The sequence below is a fragment of the Saimiri boliviensis genome, chromosome Y, assembly GCF_048565385.1.
Source record: "Saimiri boliviensis isolate mSaiBol1 chromosome Y, mSaiBol1.pri, whole genome shotgun sequence".
Lineage (NCBI taxonomy): Eukaryota > Metazoa > Chordata > Mammalia > Primates > Cebidae > Saimiri > Saimiri boliviensis.
Genome location: NC_133471.1, coordinates 3,600,803 through 3,614,589, shown reverse-complemented (window position 1 = coordinate 3,614,589; position 13,787 = coordinate 3,600,803). Strand labels below are relative to the sequence as shown.

At 50.6% G+C, this 13,787-nt stretch overlaps 1 pseudogene; it reads right to left on the bottom strand.

Annotated features, from left to right (window-relative positions):
- Positions 1-507: 507 nt before the first annotated feature.
- Positions 508-11,578, bottom strand: LOC141582928 (phospholipid phosphatase 2-like; annotated as a pseudogene).
- Positions 11,579-13,787: the final 2,209 nt, after the last annotated feature.

Genomic DNA, 13,787 nt, shown 5'->3' with positions numbered 1-13,787 from the left:
GCAGAGCGGAAGGGTGTGCTGACTCATCTGACCCTTGACCCCAGCACCATGCAGTGAGAAACACAAGGGGATGGCTTGGCTGCTGTCCTTCACTGTCACAGCGGCTGAGTCTGCCTGACGCCTGAGCTCCACGGAGCCCTCTGACAGGAGGAACACTGTCCCAGAACGGCCACAAGGAACAGAGGCACTGAGACCACTTGTCACACCAATGCCTCATTTTACCAAAAACCACATGTACACTACATTTTACAAAACAGTCCCTTTCTTAGCCCCATAAAAGAATGGGAATATTTGGGGAGCTACAGAAACAGGTCCCCCTCCAAATGCTCATGGCTACCTAGGTCTCCCCAGATCCTTGGTCCAGTGCAGGGTAGGGGCAGCAGAGCCTGCTCAGGGTTTGTGGAGCCCGTTCGGAGCCTTCACTGCCTAACCAGGGCCAGAGGGAAAACCGGGGGGGTCAGTCTCTGCTGTACTCACAGCCACTCTCTGCCTGGGTGGGGTCCAGCCTCAGGAGGAGCAGTGTGGTTACCCATAGTGGTTGTGGTCAGCCTCTCCCAATGTCACTGTCAGTGACAGGCTGGGCTTCCATTACTGCTCCTCCTCCTTCAGGCACTACTGTGGGAGTCGGGCTTTGAAGAAGTCTGAGATATAGCCGACTTGGCAGAGTGGAGGAAGGTGAGACTAGGCAGGGGCTGGGCAGGCACCAGGGACATGGGCATGAGCAGGAGGAGGAGAAACAGGGTCCCAGGTGGGCAATGAGAGGAAAAGTGCCTGTGGAGGGAAGAGAGCCCTCTTAGTAGAGAAGCAGTGGAGAGCACTGGTGCTCTGATGGGCCCAGAGAAGGACTGCTGGGTGCAGGCAGGAGACCCAGGGAAGGAACTGGGGGGAGACGGTGTCCAGGGATGAACTGCGGTTAGGGGAAGGTGTCCCAGGGGAGGATCTGGGGGGAAGGAGGGGTCCAGGGAAAGACTGGAGTTTGGGGTAGAGGTCCCAGGGGAGAAACTGGGGGAAGGAGGGGTCCCAGGGAATGACCACATTTGGAGGAAGGGGTCCCAAGGGAGGCCTTTATGGGGCAAGAGTGCACAGGGAAAAACCAGGGTTGGGCAGTGAGTGGCCTCTGAACAGCACAGGGGGTGAGTCAGGGTCAGTAGCTCACAGTGATACCAGCCACCAACACCCCCTGCAGGAGGCCAGCAAGGTTGTCGCTCCAGTGGTGTTTGTGATCAGACAGGTGGGCATAGCCCACATAGAGGGCAAAGGCCACCAGGAAGAACCTTGCCCACTTCTAGCAGAGCCGTGCCAGCATGTAGAGCTGGAATGGGAGAGGGAGCCTCAGCCTTTGCCCTGCTAGGCCCTCCCACACCCACTGCAGAGATGGTAGCTCCGAGGCTGTGGGCAAAAAACTGGCCAACCCAGGGTCTCCTGTTTTCACAAACAAGTCAGTGAGCACCCCCATCACCATCACAACCCATTTTACAGCTGGAATAACTGAGGTCCAGGGAAGGGAGTGACTTGATGGGCGAGCCCCAGAAAAACGGACTCACCACCAGGAACACCATGCAGTACATAGCAAGGGAGGTGTGTCCTGAGTAGAAAGACAACCTGCGGAAGGAGAGGCAGCAGGTCAGAGGGCGGCTGGCTCATTTGGCATCTTCCAACCTCCCCTTGCCCCCACTCCTCCCACAGAAGGGAGGGGTCAACACCGGAGCTGCAAATGTTACAGGCCACCAAATCCCAGGAGCAGAGGCTGCTCCCTCTGTCCTTTCCAGTTATCTGATGATGGAATCAGAGTCTCCAATTGGGGCTGTGGCATGAGATGCCTCACCCGTGAAGACTCTCAGCCCTGAACCCAACACCCAGGGCAGACAGTAGTGTCCAGCAAGCAGGCAACACTGGTTTTATTTTCACGGCATTTCTTTTCAGGATTTTCTCCCATCTATGGAACTGAGGGAATATTTCTTTTCATATAAATTTGAGATCTCGTGAAGGACACAAATGAAACACGGAACATAGGAAGCAACAAAAAACTGGTAAAAAAGTCACAATTAAATTTTTTGGAACTAATCAAAAGCTTGTGGGAACCAGAGGCTCACTTGATTAATATAATCCAGTTGAGGCAGGGTGCAGTGGCTCATGCCTGTAATCCCTGCACTTTGGGGAGCCGAGGGAGGTGGATAACGAGGTTAAGAGATTGAGATCAGCCTGACCAACATAGTGAAACCCCGTCTCTACTAAAAATACAAAAATTAGCCAGGTGTGGTGTCACATGCCTATAATCCCAGCTACTTAGGAGGCTGAGACAAGAGAATCACTTGAAAACCTAGGAGGTGGAGGTTGGTGTGAACCAAGATCATGCCACTGTCTGGGTGACAGAATGAGACTCCATCTCAAAACAAAACAAAAAAAGATAATTCTTTTGGAAAATAAATAGCTTTGTGGTGGTTTAACTCATCCTGGTCCCTCTCCCATGGCCTAGCTGTGGTGGCCTGAGGGTAACAGACCACACGCCCAGCACAATTTCTGAGAAGGGGCCTTATTTGCAACTGCGGACTAGGGTATGGCTCGAGGGCTGATCTTGATCTCAACTGACTGGACATTCTCCCATCTGACCCATCTGACCCTGCTGAGGTACTACCTGGAGGACATTTGTAGGAAACTTTTACAACAAATTTCTTCATCTCTGCGGCCTGGGGTCACGAAAGCAGATGAGGCAAAAATAGATGAGGCAAAAATAGCGTAGGAGGAAAGGCCAGGGAATAAAACGCTCTGGGGAATGAAGGCTTGGAACCTACAAGACCAGAGCAATGCAGGAGCTTAGAAGGGCCCCAGGCTCACATTGGGCTGGCCTTCCAGCTCTGCACAAGCAGGAAGTGAAAGTGAAGGCAGAGAAAACCTGTTTCACTGTGGAAGGGCTGACCCCACAGGCACACAGACCGCTTCTACTGACTCTTGAGGGTGCTGTGAGTTTTTTTTTTTTTTTTTTTTTTTTTTTTTTTTTTTTTTTTTTTTTTTTGGTTCCAGATGTTTAAAGAAATCTCTGTCCTATCACAAGCTGAACACCAGGCTAAAAGAACAGAAGAAAATGGCTACCCATAACAAAAGATAGAGATTTCATAATCAGAAAAGTCATTAAACAAATAACCACTGCAACAAAGAGCAAGAACACACCCCGAGGAGTAGGGAAACTCCTATTTCCAGAGTGGCCACATTATACTATTCTAAACACACAGTTTAAAATAAAATAAAACAGGTCGGGTGTGGTGGCTTATGCCTGTGATCCCAGCACTTAGGGAGGCTGAGGCAGGCGGCTTGCCTGAGGCCAGGAGTTCGAGACCAGCCTAGCCAACATGGTGAAACCCTCTGTCTACTAAAAGTATAAAACTTGTCTAGGTGTGATGGTGCATGCCTGTGACCCCAGCACGCAGAAAAAAAAAAAAAAAAAAAAAAAAAAATCACAAGAAGTGTTTAAACCCCGGAGGCAGAGGTCACAGTGAGCAAAGATCGCACCACTGCACTCCAGCCTGGGTGACAGAGTGAGACTCTGTCTCAAAAAAAAAAAAAAAAAAAAAAAAAAAAAAAAAAAAAAAAAAAAAAAAAAAGAAAAGAAAAGAAAATAGATCAGTTAAGATTATTCAGTTGGGCCAGGCACAATGGCTTACATCTGTAATCTCAGCACTTTGGGAGGCTAAGGTGGGTGGATCATCTGAGATCAGGAGTTTGAGACCAGCCTGGCCAACATGACAAAACCCCATCTCTATTAAAAATACAAAAAAAAAAAAAAAAAAAAAAAAAAAAAAAAAAAAAAAAAAAAAGCAGGATGTGGTGGTACATGCCCATAGTCCCAGCAACTTGGGAAGCTGAGGCAGGAGAATTACTTGAACTCAGGAGGTAGAGGTTGCATTGGGCCAAGATCATGCCACTGTACACTGCACTCCAGCCTGAGTAACAGAGTGAGATTCTGTCTCAAAAAATAAAATAAATAAAAATAATAAAAATGAAAATAAAAATATTAGCCAGGTGCCGTGGAACACACCTGTAATTCCTGTAGTCCCAGCTACTTGGAAGGCAGAGATGGTTTGAGTCCAGAACTTCAAGTCCTGGGCAAGATAGCAAAACTCTCATCACTAAAAGAAAAAAAAAAAAAAAAAAAAAAAAGAAAAGACAGTGACAAGGAACTGAAAAAGGAAGACATAACCTAGGCAACCCTAAAGAAAATGACAGAGGGCCTTCCTTATCAGTAATTACACTGACTATAAATAGATTAAACACTCCAACTGAAAGTCAGCAATTTGTTAAATGCCTTAATTCAATAAAAAGATTAACATATGCTAGAAATAAAATAAAATAAAATAAAATAAAATAAAATAAAATAAAATAAAATAAAATAAAAAGTCAGAGATCTGGCTGGGCATGGTGGCATACACCTGTCATCACAGCAGTTTGGGAGGCCACAGAGGGTGCATCGCTTGAGCTGAGGAGTTCAAGACCAGCCTGGGAAACATGGTAAAACCCTGTTTCTACAAAAAACATAAACAGCAGCTGAATGTGGTGACCAGTCCTAGCCACTCGAGAGGCTGAGGCTGGAAGATGGCTTGGCCTGAGAGTGCAAAGCTTCAGTGAGCTGAGATCACTGTCTTCTGTCTGGGCAACAAAGTGAACCTCTGTCTCAAAAGAATCAGAGACTGGGCAACACATAAAAAATACAGCCAAGCTGGGCTTGGTGGCTCATGCCTGTAATCCAGCACTTTGAGAGACCGAGGCAGGTGGATCACAAGGTCAAGAGATCGAGACCATCCTGGTTAACATGGTGAAAACCCCTTCTCTACTAAAAATACAAAAAAATAGCTGGATATGGTTGCACATGACTGTAATCCCAGCTACTCAGGAGACTGAAGCAGGAGAATCTCCTGAACCGAGGAGGTGGAGGTAGTGGTGACCGGAGATTCTGCCATTGCACTACAGCCTGGGTAACAAGAGCAAAACTCCGTCTAAAAAACAAACAAACAAACAAACAAACAAACAAAAAACCACGGCCCAATTTTATGCTAGGTATAAGAGACTTACTTTATTTAGAGCAGAGACATAAATAGGTTTAAAGTACAAGATTGGAAAAAAATATATATTCCATGCAAACAGTAGCAAAAAGAGAGCCACAATAGCTATACTAATATCAGGCAAAAAGGACATCAAGACAAAAATTTTTGAGACAAAACTCATATGTATCATTTTACCATGATGAACGTGTAGTCTATCAAAAATATATAGAAATTATAAAGGTAAATGTAGTAAACCACAGAACTCCAAAATACATAAAGCAAAAATGGACAGAACATTACAACATGAACTTGCAAAACACAAGATTGCACTGTGTTCAAACAGTAAAAACATACAAAAACAATTTTTGTTTTTATTCTATTCACTTATCCTCTTTTTTCTTTTTATTTGTCTTTTTCCTGTAGATTTGAGCAAAACAAAAACAACTTTTTTTTTGAGACAGAGTTTCGTGTCTCCCAGGCAGGGAGCACAGTCAGCTCACTGCAACCTCCACCTCCCAGGTTCAAGCAATTCTCACACCTCAGCCTCCTGAGTAGCTGAGATTACAGGCATCCATCACCAGGCCAGGCTAATTTTTGTTTTTAGTAGAGATGAGATTTCTCCATGTTGATCAGGTTGGTCTCGAACTCATCTCAAGTGGTCCGATCATCTTAGCCTCCCAAAATGCTGGGATTACAAGTGTGATCCACTACGTCTGACCAATTTTTTTTTTTTTTTTTTTCTTTTTAAGTCAGAGTCTCACACTCTCACTCAGACTGGAGTGCAATGGTACCATCTTGGCTCACTGCAGTCTCTGCCTCCCAGGTTCGGTTCAATCAATTCTCTGCCTCGACTTCCTGAGCATCTGGTATTATAGGCATACACCACTACACCTGGCTAATTTTTGTATTTTAAGTAGAGATGGGTTTTCACCATGTTGGCCAGGCTCGTCTGGAACTCCTGACCTCAGCTGATCTGCCCACCTCAGCCTCCCAAAGTGCTGGGATTACAGGTGTGAACCATCTTGCACAACCCTCCAATTTTTTTTTTTTTTTTTTAATTAGAAAAGGAGGCTGGGCACGGTGGCTCAAGCCTGTAATCCCAGCACTTTGGGAGGCAGAGGCGGGTGGATCACGAGGTCGAGAGATCGAGACCATCCTTGGTCAACATGGTGAAACCCCGTCTCTACTAAAAATACAAAAAAAAATTAGCTGGGCATGGTGGCGCGTGCCTGTAATCCCAGCTACTCAGGAGGCTGAGGCAGGAGAATTGCCTGAGCCCAGGAGGCGGAGGTTGCGGTGAGCCGAGATCGCGCCATTGCGCTCCAGCCTGGGTAACAAGAGCGAAACTCCGTCTCAAAAAAAAAAAAAAAAGAATCTGGGCACCGTGGCTCATAGCTCTAATCCCAGCACTTAAGAGGCCGAGGTGGTCTCGATCTGAGATTAGTAGTTCGAGACCAGCCTGGCCAACATGGAGAAACCCCGTCTCTAATAAAAAATACGAAATCAGCTAGGGGTGTTGGTGGGTACCTGTAGTCCCAGCTACTCAGGAGGCAGAGGCAGGAGAATTGCTTGAACCCACGAGGCGGAAGTTATGGTAAGCAAAGATCACAGCATTGCACTCCAGTCTGGGCAACAAGAGTGAGACTCCATATAAAATAAAGAAAATTAGAAAAAGAGAAGGCAGAAATAAAAGAAAATATAGTGTATGATTTTGTTTATATGAAACATTGAGAACATGCAAATCTACAGATAGAAAATAGGATAGTGGTTGTTGCCAGGGGCTGGTGGAGGAGTGACAGCTAACGGGTACAAGAGTTCTTTGTTTCCTTTCTTTTCCTTTTCTTTGAGACAGGGTCTCACTCTGAGACCCAGCCTGGGGTAGGCACAATCTTGGCTCACTGAAATCTCTACCTCCCAAGTTCAAGTGATGCTCCCACCTCAGCCTCCCCAGTAGCTGGAACTGCAGGTGCCCACCACCAGGCTTGGCTTTTTTTTTTTTTTTTTCTTTGAGATGGAGTTTCACTCTCATTGCCCAGGCAGGACCACAATGACACAATCTCAGCTCACCATAACCTCCACCTCCCGGGTTCAAGAGATTCTCCTGCCTCAGCCTCCCGAGTGGCTGGGATTGCAAGCGTGTGCCACCGTGCCTGGTTTATTTGGTATTTTTAGTAGAGAAGATTTCTCCATGTTGGCCAGGCTCGTCTTGAACTCCCAACCTCAGGTGATCTGCCTGCCTCAGCCTCCCAAAGTGTGGGGATTATAGGCGTAAGCCACCTAACCCAGCCTAATTTTTTGATTTGTCATAGAGATGGGGTTTTACCATGTTACTCATGCTGTGGGTTTCCTTCTGATGAGATTAATATATTCTGGAAATAGGTAGAGGAGATGGCTGTACAGCATTGTGAATGTACTAAAAATGAACTGTACACATTAAAATTGATGAAATGGTGACTTTTATCTTATACAAATTTTATTTTGTTTTGTTTTGTTTTTGTTTTTGTTTTTTGTTTTTTGTTTTTTTTTTTTGTTTTGTTTTGTTTTGTTTTGTTTTTGTTTTTGTTTTTGTTTTTGTTTTTGGTCTGACATTACCCTAGGCTTGTCAGTCAATATTTTGATTTTTTAAAAGGACAACGATGAGTTGACACATTTAAGGACCTATCAGTAGAGATGGTAAGAAGACAGCACAGAGCAGGGCAGGGGTGAGACTCGGGGGAGACAGAGCACACTCCCACTGGCCTCCTGCTGTCTGCGGGGTGTTGGGAGCCCTGAGGCCTCCCTGCTGCCTGACCACCTGCATGCTGGATCCTCACTATCTGGCTTCTGTGACATCTTCAGCTCCCACTGCCCCCTCCCCCCAACAAGCTCCCACAAGCTCCCACTGTGAATGATGCTTGTCCACACTCAGCTGGCCTTGGTGGCATCAGCAGCATTTCCCGTGCACACCGTCTCCAGCTCCATGTAGACCGAGCACTTGACCCGGCTCTACATGTGGTCACAGACAGCAAGGAAGTTGGGGCACAGGCGACCTATTGTGTACTTGGCCAAGTCCATCAGAAACTGGCTCACGACCACCCTGAACAGGAAGGTCCCCAACACCTTGTACAGGACAGCCACATAGTTGTTGAAGTCAGAGTGGGAATAGAGCTGGTCCGTGTGCACCAGGTAGGTTTCTCCTGCTGAGATTTGTGCGTCAGGCAGCCACAGTGACCAGTGGGGGTCGTGGTCAGCCCGTGGGCCCTCACTGGGCCTCAGTCCTCCCCACAGGCCTCCCCAAGGCTGCTGCAGAGCTGGGAACTCTAAAGGTGCCCTAGCCAGGCTCAGTGGCTCATGCCTGCCATCCTAGCACTTTGGAAGGCTGAGGCAGGCAGATTACCTGAGGTTGGGCATTCAAGATCAGCCTCACCAACACTGTGAAAACCATCTCTACTAAAAATACAAAATTAGCCAGGTGTGATGGTGAATGCCTGTAGTCCCAGCTACTGGGGAGACTGAGGCAAGAGAATCACTTGAACCCAGGAGATGGAGGTTACAGTGAGTGGAGATCCTGCCATCACACTCCGGCCTGAGCAACAAGAGTGAATCTCCATCTCAAAAAACAAAAGTGAGTTCCTATTACCCCCAGTACCACTCAGGGCAAGGCTGTGTCCCCCAGCCCACCACAGACTTCCAGGCAACCCACATCAGGAACACAGGGTTAGGCTGTACCCCAACCTGTCACCCTCCGTGTCCCTCTGAACCCCTCCTGCCTTACAAGGATGACAGTGATCATGATGGTGACCCCAGCCATGAGCCCATGGGTGATGGTGTCTGCCTGGTAGGGGTACTGGATGAAGTCATACCCGCAGCAAAATCCTCACTTATACAGGGCATTTACCAATGACAGGACAGCAAAGGGCAGGGAGGCTGGAGGGGGAGAAGAGCCAGGGAGCTGTGAGTTTCTCCAACCAGCTGGGCTGTGGGGCCCCCACAACTGCCCTGCCTCCAGGCCTCTCACTGCTACTGCCACCGACAGCAAAGAAGAGCTCTTCCCACAGAACGTGAGATGCCCAAGTGACACCCCTTTCCCATCATCCTCAGATGAGCACAAACTCCCCAGGCCTTCTCCTCCTCACACCCTCCCTCTGCTCCTTGAACAAACCGGGCAAACACTCACCTCAGGGACTTTGCACAGGCACTTCTCTACCAAAAATATCTTATTTTTATTTTTAAAAGTAGAGACACGAGTCTCATGTTGACCAGGCTGGTCACAAACTCCCAGGCTGGATTGACCCCCCAGCCTCAGTCTCCCAAAGTGCCGAGATTACAGGTGTGAGACAAGGTGCCAGGCACCAAAGTGACTCTCACTTCCACTCAGTTTCATCTCCCCTCCCGGCTGCCCACACGGGTGTCCCTCTCACAAGAGGAAAAGTCTGTTTAGCCGGACGTGGCGGCCCATGCATGTAATCTAGCTACTTGGGAGGCTGAGGCAGGAGAATTGCTTAAAAGCAGAAGATGGAAGTTGCAGTGAGCCAGGATCATGCCACTGCACTCCAGTTTGGTGACAGAGCGAGACGCTGTCTCAGTTTATAAAAAGCAAATAAATAAACAATTAAAAATAAAAGGGAAGTTCTGCTCTTTTTCCTTCTTGTCCCATGTCACCTATGGGACACTGGACTTAATCTCCCCCGCTCAGCCTGCCCACACCAGGAGGGGCCTATTTTATTCTGAGCAGAGACCCTGGAGGCTGCTCAGAGCCTGGCCAGGGCGGATGTTTAATAAACATCTGTGAAAACAGGCAGGACTTATTTCAACCTAAGAGCTGCACAGAGAAGTCAGGAAAGCACCAAAGCAGGGGCATAGCAGAGGTGACTTCATGCTCACCCCTGCCTGTCGCTGACCCTCACGCCAGGGCACATGCCAGCTAGGCAGTGACTCAGGAGTCAAAGGCACATTCTCCTGAATTCCACAGTTGCAGAAGGTGTCACATGGCACTGGGTCTCCTGGGGCCCTACTGAGTCCAGGGTGGCCAGGGAAGCAGGAGTCAGCTACAGAGAGCAGGGGCGGGGGCTGCTCCCTGTTCCACGTGGCAGGTGCAGAGCAAAAGCGTGGGGTGTCTACTCCAGAGAGACAAGAAGGCAGGGGCGTCCTTTGGCCCAGCAGGGCAAAAACAAAAAATTGTGACTCTTCTGAATTCTGAGAGTCTGAGGAGGGGCAGGGAGCCTCACATTCCTCCTGCATGCCAGCTGCAAGGGTCCTAGAACATGGCACACCTTCGATGCTGGCTGAGTCTGGGAAAACAAAGCAGTGAAGACAGCAGAGGTCTGCCTCACAGGGCAGAAAAGGCAGGGGGAATGCAGAACCGAACCGGCAGTACAGGGGCCCAGAGCCAGGACAGTGTTTGGAGAGGTGAGCGTTGGGGCAGAGGGGGCTGTCATGTAAGAGCCCAGCTTCTGCTGGGGCGCAGGGGTGGCTGGTGCCGCTGTTGAGGGCAGAGATCAAGGAGGAGACTCCTGCAATTGCTGCACTGTGGAAGATTAGGATCACAGGACAGCAGCTGCTCCCCGCAGCTCTCAGCAGGCAGAGGCTCACACCGGTTGGCCTCCATTTCTGACCTCCCTGCCCCAGTAACTCCAGCTAGAGACAGACATCCCCATGACAACCGACCCCAGGCTTCCCTCTGCCTGGAAAGCTAGCCCTGGGGTCCCCGGAACAGGCACCTTCTCTTCATTTGACCCCCGGGGACCTTTCTGCCCTCACAATGCCCCCAACGCCCCATCTGGAACCTGCGGAATGCACTGTGATGGACTAGAGCTTCCAGATGGAGGTGCCCTCGGCCTGGCCGCCACCCCTGGCACACAGCAGCCACACCTAACCCCACCGCGGCAGCACCTCCCGGCTGTGTGGCCTCCAGCAGGCGACTCCATGAGGCTGCACCTCCCTCACAGGCCATTTAAGGGTACCCTTTCGGTTATCTGCATGTTGCTGAGAGCCTGGCATCCAGAAAGTGCCACACACATGTTTAAGTAACTGACAGCACAGCTGCTCAGGACATGGCACCCAGGGCTGGCAGACACCCCACAGGGACCTGGTGCTGTCCCCTGGATCCCCGTAACGACGGTCTACTTCAGAGGTCAGAGGGCTTGGTCAGAGAACCAGGAAAGGGCTCTGGGTAGGAGCACACCCCCGCCATCTGCGGGCCAGGCGCAGCGAGAGAAAGGTGCCCGCGGCTCCTGCACCGCCACTTCCTGCTGCCGGCCGTGGAGGCAGCCCCCGCGTCCCGGGTGCTTCGAGACCCTCCAGCCCCCTTGGTCCGAGACGCGGGGAACCCGGGACCCCGGGACCCCAAGGAATGGCAGGTGAGCGCAGCGCGGCGCCTGGAGAGAGGTGCGGCCTCCAAGGTCCGCGGAGGGACCAGGGCAAGCAGCCTCCAGGTCGCTGCGAACTTGCTTGGAGCCGGGGCAGTGTCCGTCCTGGGAGGGTCCCCACACCTGGGGCCCCGCGGCTCTTACTGACCAGCAAGACAGCACGTCCAGCAGCACGAAGACCCACCTCAGCTGCATGCCCGCGGTCCCCGACACTGGGCCCTGAGCGTCCCGGCCTGGCCGCTGGTCACGTGGCCGTGGAGCCCGCCTGGCTCTGAGTGGGGAAGTGGAGTGGGAGAGGAGAGGAGATGTGGGGAGGGGAGGGACGTAGAGGGTGAGGAGGAGGAAGGGGGTGCTCAGGTTGACAGGATTTGAGGGGATTTGGGGTTCCTCTGGATGAAAGGATTTGGGATCTTTGAGTCTTGGAAACGTTAAGGGGATTTGGAGTTTCTCCGCATGAAAGAATTAGGGATGTTTGAGGCTGAGGAAATTCTAAGTGTCAGGTAAAGGAGATTTGGATTTCTCGTTAAGGGGCTTTAGGGTTTTTGACATTGAGATCATTCAGTCATTTAAACTGAAGGGATTGGGTTTTTCAGTCTGAGTATTTAGGTTATCTGAGTTTGGAGAAATTTGGTCTCTCTGTGGGTGAGATATTTAGGGCTCCTCAGGCTGAGGGCTTTGGGGTGCTTTAGGGTGAGGCGAATTATGGCTCCTCAGGCTCCGAATATTTGGGGATTTAATCATTAGGAGATTTGGTGTTCCTCTGGGTAAAGGGATTTGGGGTCTCTGAAGCTGAGGTACTTTGGGAGTTTTATTCTGAGGGGATTTAAAGTCCCTCAAGGTGTTGCAGTGAGCCGGGATTGTGCCACCACACTCCAGCCCGGCGACAGGGCGAGACTCCATCTAAAAAGAAAAATGTCCCTCAAGGTGATAGGATTTGGTGTCTCTGGAGGCTGAGAGGATTTGGAACTTTTCAGGGTGAGAGGATTGGGGGTCTTCCAGGCTAAAATATGAAGGTCTCGGACAGAGGGTTTACAGGGTTTCAAGCTGCATGACAAAGGCTCTCTGTGCTCTTCACAGTCTCTCGTGCTCTCCTGCTGCAGTGTCCACTGTGGCTGGGCATCCTCTCGGCACCCCTCAGGGTGTGAGACATGGTGGAGGGCGAAGCGCCAGCCCGTAGCCCTCCGTTGGCACAAGCTGCCAATCAGTGCTGAGACCAAGGCGATCCCTCCAATCGGCAGTCAAGAGGTGCTAAAGGGGCGGGGAGTAGGGCGGAGCTTTGCCTGTCAGTCACGGGCACAACCCGGTTCAGGGCTCAGGAGGTCGGGGAGAGGCCTGGCTTTTATGTGTAGGACTGGAATCGTCCAGCGCGCAGACGCAGCTTTGCGGTTTTCGTCACTCCGTTTTCCCCAGCCCAGGTGTATGCGACTGAGCTGGGGGTCGGGGCTGTGCCTCACGCCCCTCCGCAGGCCTGGGTCTTCTGAGGGGACATGGCGTCTTTTTGGATTGTTAGAGTTCTTGCGCTCAGTCTCATGCGGGAGGGCTGGTGTTGCATTCACTGTGTTGTAAATTGGGTCTAGTTAGCTGCTTCGCTCCTGGATTCGACAGGGAGCCAGGGCTCCGTCCGGGACCCTTCTGTGTGGGGACCTGTGCTTCGTTTCACAGGTGCTTTATTAGCAGGTCAGTGTTGATATTTAGTTAGGGCTGTGATTCAATAAATGGCACATAAGAGGAGCAGCTGCCAGGCTGATCCCTCTCTGCAAGGTTAACCCCTGGCTGCAAGGCTGACCGCCGGCTGGAAGGCTGATCCCTGGCTGCAAGGCTGATCCTCCGCTGCAAGGATAATCCCAGCTGCTAGGCTGATCCCTGGCTTCTAGGTTAATCCCGGCTCCAAGGCTAATCCCCAACTGCCAGGCTAATCCCCCACTGCAAGTCTAATCCTGGCTGCTAGGCTAATCCCGGGCGGCAAGGCTAAGCCCCTGCTGCATGGCTTTTTTTGTACTACGCGTTTTCAGGCTTGCTTTGTGGTGATACCAGAGAGCGATGGACCCTCACCAGGTCCTGGACCTTGGGGGAGCCTACTGTGATCACTGACGCCTGCCTGCATTTCTTTCCTTAGTTGTTCTCGGCTGCAGGGCTCCCTTGGACAGAGGCTGAATAGGTCGCTCCCTTTCTGAACTGGCCCTCCAGTGGGAGGCATGCCTCACACCTCCGCTGCCCAGGAGCCCACGTGTGTCATTCCTCTCAGTGCTCTGAGAGTGGTGTCTCCACCCCCATTCAAGTGCTGGCTGCCAGATCTCCCCCTAGGTATCCCTAACTTTGTGCCACAGTCCTGGAAACATTGGGAATTCCTGTGGCTTGGGAATGGGCTATCGCTGTGCTGGGGAGTCCACTGTTCTCCTAGGTC